Below are 9,009 nucleotides of genomic sequence, written 5' to 3'. Positions count from 1 at the left end.
GCTCTGAGTATCAGCCTCCAATTTGATGTAGTTGACTGTAGTGGTACTTTGAAAAAAAAAATAATCCTTTTGAGTATGTTGTCAGGTTTCAGCTTGGACAAAGAGGAAATATTCCTGCTCGTATTGAAGCCCAGGGAGCCAAGAGGGATTGTCAGCAAGGTGAGGTGCAAAAGATACTCCTTTGCCAAGACCCCGGGGCCACTCCCAAAGATAACCAATAGAATGGGGACCTGGCCGGTGCCCCTGAGAGCTGGACTTACTGGGGCCTTGTAACAGTTGGCAGGACCCAGCCGCAAGTGGGGTGCAATGCACGTTTCGGCGCTGGCTTATGAGGTGAGGAAGCACGGGTAACCCCGTATTTTGCTGTGCCGATCTGATTTGGGGAAGGAAGGGAGAACGTGACGTTTATATTCTTGTCTGTCTCCACCAGGTGACACACAGACGTGTGGGCGAGCTGCCTGTGGGAAGCGCCGCTGCCCTTGGCGGGCCTGCAGCAGTTTTCCCGGGATGCTTCGCGCGTGCTCGGGGCGAGCGGGCGGTGCCGGCGGGTCTTACGTCGCCAGCAGAAAGTGCCCAATGTTCTCTTCAGCGGCTGTAGTGAGGGCCTGTGCGAGACCCCGATTTCCCTGGGGCACCTGGGAAATTCGTAAGGGTATGTGACGTGGTTGCCAGTTCCCCACTCTGGCCGCTCGTTGAGGGTCGTCTTTGACACTTGGTCCGCCCCGGGCCGAATCTCGTCCACCGGGGGCCTCACGCTGCCTCCGGGCCGGCTTCGAAGTGGGCCCCAGTGGGTCCGCGGACCTATCGCAGGCGGAACCCGTCCGTCCCGCACTCGGTGTGGCTTTGAAGTCGGACGCCGTCCAGCTGCCGCTGCTTTCTGGATCCCGACCCGAGAAACAAGTGCGCAGGTGACGTCACAAAGCTCCCGATGCCCGGAGAGGGACTTGCGCGCCGTCGGCGCACCGCGTGCCGGAGCCGCGAGCCCCAGGGCTCAGCACGTACTGCTGCCTGTGGCTGCGTGATCCCGGGGCCCTTGGCGGCCCCTGCGCTTCCCGCTCCGGAGGTGGCAGCTGAGGCATGTTGCAGACCTTAAGGGTTGATTTCAGCGGGTCACTTTGAATGTGGCGGCACGGAACCGGAAGTGGTCAGGCGGGCCCCGCCTCCAGGAGCGCAGGCGACAGATTTTACGGGAAAAAGCGGAAGTGAGGGTCGGGCCGCCCCTTCAACAGGCTTTGGCTGCGCTCGTCGTGGCTGCTCCTTAGTGTTTTGACTTCATAACCTTGAGGCATTTCCACGCTGATTTTGGTTTGCCTACGTAGGCCGTCATGACATCATAACCACTTCGGTCTAATGGTTTTTCTGTTTAATAACACTTTGTTGTATTTTTTTTTAAGATTTTATTTATTTATGATAGTCACACAAAGAGACACACAGAGAGGCAGAGACACAGGCAGAGGGAGAAGCAGGCTCCACGCAAGGAGCCTGATGTGGGACTCGATCCCGGGATCACACCCCGGGCTGCAGGCAGAGCTAAACCGCTGCGCCACGGGGACTGCCCTTAATAATACTTTGGAGCTGAAATTTGTGAGGTATTTTTTTCATTTCCCACCTTTTGCAGGCATTAGAGATTAAGATATCTACATTCTACACGTTGTACTTGCATTATGAAGCCATCACATGTCTTCTAACAAATCTTTTAACCTTGTCATTATAGGTCACCTACTGGGTGATCGGCCTCCGCCGCTGCCGGCAGAGCCCTGAAGCCCCTTCACGGAGGACACTTGATTACGCTAATGCACTACGGCGAGCCTCTAAGTATACTCTTCCAACAGGTGCGCAACTTTTATTTATTTATTTATATATATTTTTGATAATAAATTTATTTTTTATTGGTGTTCAATTTGCCAACATATAGAATATCACCCAGTGCTCATCCCGTCAAGTGCCCCCCTCAGTGCCTGTCACCCATTCCCCTCCAACACCCCCCACCCCCTCCCCTTCCACCACCCCTAGTTCGTTTCCCAGAGTTAGGAGTCTTCATGTTCTGTCTCCCTTCCTGATATTTCCCACACATTTCTTCTCCCTTCCTTTATATTCCCTTTCACTATTATTTATATTCCCCAAATGAATGAGACCATATAATGTTTGTTCTTCTTCAGTTGACTTATTTCACTCAGTATAATACCCTCCAGTTCCATCCACGTTGAAGCAAATGGTGGGTATTTGTCGTTTCTAATGGCTGAGGAATATTCCATTGTATACATAGACCACAGCTTCTTCATCCATTCATCTGTCGATGGACACCGAGGCTCCTTCCACAGTTTGGCTATTGTGGACATTGCTGCTAGAAACATTGGGGTGCAGGTGTCCCGGCATTTCACTGCATCTGTATCTTTGGGGTAAATCCCCAGCAGTGCAATTGCTGGGTCGTAGGGCAGGTCTATTTTTAACTCTTTGAGGAACCTCCACACAGTTTTCCAGAGTGGCTGCACAACTCTTAAAACCTACTGTTCCTAAGAACTGGAATTTTGCTTCCAAAGCTCCGAGGGGATTCCACTGTGCCAGTAGTGATGAGAGCCTTTGCTCTTGCACTGGTTGCGTTCAGCATGGCCATGTGATACACTCCTGGCCAACCAGAGAAGTTGTCACAGTGTGGGAAACTTTGCGGGTGGGGGCAGAAACACTTCTGGAAAACGCAATTCCTCTCCCCAAAGAAATCATTGTGGCATAAACTCTCTCCTTTTCATCCCGGGGCTTTTATTGTCTGTATGCGATTGTGGTTAAGTCCTGCAGCCATCCAGGATACTCTGACAATAATGGCAAAAAGCTAGGGGTGGGCTTAGCTCTATCCTCCATACTTCGTGGAGCCTCTGACTCACTGAATTAACCAATCCTGCTGCCTAACTGTAAGCTTCTTGCTATGCAGTCTGACAAACCCTGGTGCAGCCCAAACTGTCCTGGTCACATCTCTTCTACATTGGTAGGAAGTTAAGTTATTGGCACCAGCGTGATTTATACTGCTACTTTTGGTGATATTGATGAGCTGGACCTTCCACAGTGACAATGCATTTTTGCCCGGACAAGAAGACATAAATGATGGCGCACTTAGAATGTATATATTCAGAATTAAATAGGCTTTGGAGATGAATGGTAAATCTAATAACCATTTATGATACAGTTTCAATTGGAAGCTCTGTGTTAGAAACTCTAAGTGAATTTCTGAAACAACCCATTTATAAATTAGGAATGACCCATGGCCTTACAGCTAGACACTTTAAAGAAAATGTTTAGTCTTGAGTAATATGCAGACTGCATTCTAAGACTGTGTCTTGCGGTTAATGAATGTTCTCATAAAAAGTTGTAGTGTACCTTTAACAAAAGTTGCAATGCAAGCAGCCCTGGTGACTTTAGTGGTTTTGGCTCCCCCGGCAGCCCAGGGTGTGATCCTGGAAACCTGGGATCAAGTCCCGCGTCGGGCTCCCTGCATAGAGCCTGCTTCTTCCTCTGCCTGTGTCTCTGCCTCTCTCTGTGTGTGTGTCTCTATGAATGGATAGATAAAATCTTAAAAAAAAAAAAAAAGTTGCAATGCTGCTGCTTTTTTTTTTTTTTTAAAGATTTTATTTTTTTAAAAAAGACATGATCTACACCGAACATGGGGCTCAAACTCACAACCCAGAGATCAAGAGTCCCATGCTCTTCCCACTGAGCCAGCCCCACAAAATTGCAATGCTTCTTAATTCTTGATCTGTATTGGTGTTTCTCAAATTAAGTGGGGATGGCCATTGCTTCCTGGCTCCCACCTCTACTATTTCAAACGATACATGGATAAAGTTCCGGGGTGCAAGCAAGCTTCCTACATTGTAGTTTCCTTATGAAGAAAGGGTTCCAGAACAATTCAGCAATGCCCTCCAGCTGAAGATCATCAGGAACACACTTGTTCAGTTTGAGTGGAACAGGAACACGTGGGTTTATTGTATGCTGCAGCCGGGGAGAAGGTGTACCTTCGGGAACTGTGAGGCATCACAGGGAGGGGGTTAGAAAGGACCTATTGGTGAACTGGGCTCGTGTTAGGTTATTTGGGGAGGAGGTAAGGAACTGGGGGCTTTGCTCTGGATTGGCTGCTGACAAAAAGGGGATTTTATGATTGGGTATATGAGTGCGTCATGCTAAGGAGGACACTCGAATGAGGCAAAGAAGCAGCAGTCACTCATTTGCTGGGAGGAGGACTTTCATATTTTGTGGTTTGGACAGTATTCATGGTTTGTGTTCAGGCAGGATTATAGAGTGGGTAACTTAGTGACTATGGTCACTAAAGTGGGCTTGTTTGATGTTCTGTGACATTGTTTATGGTCACTAGGAGAGCAGCCAGGACCAGCTGTGAAGGCCTGGCCAGCTTCTGGATGTCAGAGCCTGCTTTTTTCTACTTTTTTTCCTCAATATTTAAGATACTGTTTTCTATTGTGTTGGGCACTGTGGTAAATGCTTTATATATTCAGATTGAATCATCCCCACCTTAATGAGGTGGCATTATGGTCATCTTTCCTTAATAGATGTAGAAACTGGCACCTGCATTGCTAACCAGCTGTCCACAGTTGGGGGGTGAGTTCAGACCAATGCCAGAATCGACGATGTCTTAAACACTCCTCTCTACAAAATAAGGCTGTGCCTGGGCATTAAGACTCAAGTCAAGGCCACTTCCTAAATAGCACATACATGTATGTGGTGCCTACCTTGAACTGGAAGCCAAGCACAAATCTGAAACAAATTATAGCAGCACGCTTGTAATATGAAGCCATTTAAAATTATGTTGTAGATGGGCACCTGGGTGGCTCAGTCAGTTAAGCATCTGTCTTTGGCTCAGGTCATGATCCCAGAGTCCTGGAATCCAGCTCCGTATCAGGCTCCCTGCTCAGTGGGGAGCCTGCTTCTCCCTCTCCCTCTGCTGCTTCCCCTGCTTGTGCACTCTCACACACTCTCTCTGTCAGATAAATAAAATCTTTAAAAATATATAGAAAGATACTTATTGACATGGAAAAATCATTAATGATATAGGAAAACCCAAAAGCATTACAAAACAGAATTGGGATTTCTGCTCAGCTGACGAGCTTTTTAAACCTGAAGTTTAGACCCACCGAGACAAAATATTGACGGTAGGGCTCCAGCATCTGTATACCCAGGAATTTGAACTCTTCTGGTACAGGTTACTAAGCCTAGCGTTTTGAGGGGTAAAATGAGGCAGATACTCTTCAGGCTTTTCTCTTGTATGATCAAGAACATTAATGGTTTGCAGAATTCAGAACTGTGAGACATGGCTGTTTAACATTCTTTCTGGACATATTACTTGGATAGGGTCCACTGGTACTCTTGAAGATGCTCCAGGTGATTATTTACAGCCATTGGCAAGTTTGAGTAAAGCTACTGTTAGCATTAGATTTGTCCCTAGTGATAAGTCCAAAAGATAACTTTTGGTTCTCAATGAAAATTAATCTTTAATGTTCAAAGCTGAGGTTTACTCCTTGCAACAGAACCAAATAATAATAGTAACGATTTATGGAAGTTACGTGGCTATGTGCCACGTTCGTTCGTTCTTTTTTCTTTCTTTCTTTCTTTCTTTCTTTCTTTCTTTCTTTCTTTCTTTCTTTCTTTCTTTCTTTCGACTTTATTTATTCATGAGAGATGCAGAGAGAGAGGCAGAGACATAGGGAGAGGGAGAAGCAGGCTCCCTGTGGGGAGTCCAATGTGGGACTCAATCCCAGGACTCTGGGATCATGACCTGAGCCAAAGGCAGATGTTCAACCACTGAGCCACCCAGGTGCCCCTGTGCCAGGGTTTTCATTCATCTTTTTATTTATTGCCACAAACAGCCCTCTGTTATAGCTATTACCTCCACTTAGAACAAAAAGGTTAAGGCACAGGGACAGTGAGGGACTTGTCCAAGGAGGCACATCAATAAATGTGTCACTGAGTCCAGTTCCCATATCCTGCTACTTTCTCAGTTTACTTGTTAACATCCCAGCAAGTTTTACAAGCTTTGAAAAAAGCTTGCAAAAGTCTAAAGAGGTTTCAAATGTCTGTGCCTCTATATTACCAGGTAATCTATGCTTTCTGCACCTGTGATATATCAAATTAGCACTAGTACAGAGAATATCATTTGCATGACAAAAAGATACTGAACTTGCAGTCATAGAATCATTTCAGTCTTCATGATATTGAGAGATCAGCTATAATAGCCAGATTAAAAGTCTCCTTAGAGTTGGAATTCCAGAAAAAATTATAGAAAATGATTGTATACAAGGTCCAAAATATCAAATTAGTGTTTTAAAAATTTGACTTATGTAATAGAATCCAAATGCCAAGATGTTTGAAGTATTAAAGCCCAACTGAAGTTTGGTGCAATACTTTTATTTTATCTATTTTTTTAAATTTTTTTTAATTTTTATTTATTTATGATAGTCACACAGAGAGAGAGGCAGAGACATAGGCAGAGGGAGAAGCAGGCTCCATGCACCGGGAACCTGACGCGGGATTCGATCCTGAGTCTCCAGGATGGCACCCTGGGCCAAAGGCAGGCGCTAAACCACTGCGCCACCCAGGGATCCCTGGTGCAATAATTTTAAAGGGAGCACTGAATGTCTTATTCATCTGAAATTTGCTTTAAGACTCAGATGACATTTCTGAGTAAAATGACTATATTTTTGGCTAATTTCACATAGAAATGACTTTGTATTTTGATAAAAAAACTACTTTAAATGTATATTTTGAATTGGTGAACCTTGACTGGGGAACAAAATTCACATAAACTGTACATTTTGCTGTTAACTATATTCTGAAATTTATTAGTTTCTTGATCGTTCAAGTGTTCAGATTTCAGTTAGTAAATCTTGTAAATGATGTTTAGTTTTATCATGTTTGAAAAATGGCTTTTTGGTCGCTATAATTGTTTTTGAAGAAAGAATGAGAAAGAGAATTGAACTACAATAAATGGTTATTATTAGCTTTCAGTTCTCCCAGGAATCATGGGTAGGTGTACTTCTTATTTACTCAAATCTGTAATCAATGTTTATAAGGTGTCATGTTGATGTTGTTTTTAAAACACAGAATCTCATGAAGAGAATATCATATGAGTATGTGATTAATGGATCATGAGAAAGATTAGCTCAATCACAAATGAAAAGTTATTGGTTTAGATTTTTCTTTATTACACTTGTATTGCATATAGTAAAATCTAGACTAAAGATGGCAAATTTGAGTTCACAAGTAGCTGACAATGATGTTTACATCCTATTTTTCGGAGATTAATATTTACTACAAATATGATATTTTAGGGATGTTCAGTGACACACAGGCTTCTGTCCCCAATCTCATTCTGTCTATGTACACAACACCCCCCCCCCATTGAGAATTTACATTCACAAGCATGATTCTGAGGTATTGTCACAGGTTTTTTCATGCCACCCAAAAGATAAGATTTTTCAGCATCGCCAATTGTGTGGATTGTAGGATAATGACTGGATTGTATGGTAATGATTTTATTTGGTAGACCTCAAAAGGTTTGCCATATTCTTTATTGTGATAGCAGTTCTCTCCTTCTGGCCCAGGCCTGACCCTATGAAATATCTCATCTCCCCACCAAATAGAATCATTCCTTGTTCTTGCTACTTGGACATGGGGAGAAAGCAATTTGAGTAGAAAGGAAGTAGCCCAACTCTGACTGGGGTGACATCTTTCCCATCCAATGCAGAAGATGATATACAATAACAGTATATGAACTAATTCATAAAGAGAAGCAGAAACAAGTTGAAATCCCAATGGGTAAGGTGTTTTGGTGGTGGTACTCCCTGATTTCTCATATTCTGCAGCTTTTCCTTAGATACAGTCAGTGAGCTACCTAGCTATCAAAGGCAATCCATTCTTTTCTCTTTAAGTTGTTTTCAGATAGGTTTTTGTCACCAAAACCAAGAGTCCTATGTATTAGCATACATAGAATGTAATAGGGCAGCTCGGGTGACTCAGCGGTTTAGCGCCGCCTTCAGCCCAGGGCCTGATCCTAGAGACCCAGAATGGAGTCCCATGTCAGGCTCCCTGCATGGAGCCTGCTTCTCCCCCTGCCTGTGTCCCTGCCTCTCTCTCTCTCTCTCTATCTCTGTGTCTCTCATGAATAAATAAATAAAATCTTAAAAAAAAGAATGTAATAGCACATTGAGTCCCTGCTGATATGGCCATTGTTTTGTATGTAGCAAAAGCAGGAAAGTGAGCCAAGTTATTTTAGACACACTTTTTTTTAAAGATTCATTTATTTATTTTTTAGAGAGAGAATGCACACAGAGAATGGAGGGACAGAAGGAGAGAGAATTGCAAGCAGATTCCCTGCTGAGTATGGAGTCCAACTCGGGGTTCCTTCCCATGACCCCAAGATCAGGACTCCGAGAGTGGAAATCAAGAGTCAGTTGCCCAACTGCCTGAGCCACCCAGGCCCCCAGACACACTTTGTTGTTGTTGTTTTAATGTCAGGTGCCCTTTTTAATGCCCATCCCTCAGTTACCCCATCCCCCCACGGACCTCCCCTCCAACAAACCTCAGTTTGTTTCCTATAGTGCCCCTAGACACACCTTGAACAAGGTTTGAAATATAAAGGTTTATAGCTTTGTGCAGTGGCAGTATTGTAGCCAAAGAGGTTTATCCAAGGTGCAATTATTGCTAATTGAAAACTTTTCCCAACATCCTGGTGGGAAAATTTGAAATATAAAAGATTATACCAAAGGTGGTACTAGAGTGGTACAGGGCCGTCCACAAACCTTATGCCAAATTTAATTTTTCATTGTACTGGCATGCATTTAAAGTTTAATAATGAAAAATAAATATTAGGTATAATGATAAATCACATTCCGGGTTTGCAAATGTTTTTTTAAAGATTTTATTAATTTATTCATGAGCAACACAGAGAGAGAGGCAGAGGGAGAAGCAGGCTCCATGCAGGGAGCCTAACATGGGACTCGATCTCCATGGATC

At 44.0% G+C, this 9,009-nt stretch overlaps 1 pseudogene; it reads left to right on the top strand.

The window, feature by feature from the left end:
• The first annotated feature begins 8,640 nt into the window (after window positions 1-8,640).
• On the top strand, window positions 8,641-8,754 carry LOC121483738 (annotated as a pseudogene).
• Window positions 8,755-9,009: the final 255 nt, after the last annotated feature.

The sequence above is a fragment of the Vulpes lagopus genome, chromosome X (genome assembly GCF_018345385.1).
Source record: "Vulpes lagopus strain Blue_001 chromosome X, ASM1834538v1, whole genome shotgun sequence".
Classification (NCBI taxonomy): Eukaryota; Metazoa; Chordata; class Mammalia; order Carnivora; family Canidae; genus Vulpes; species Vulpes lagopus.
This window is presented reverse-complemented; position numbering and strand designations above follow the sequence as displayed.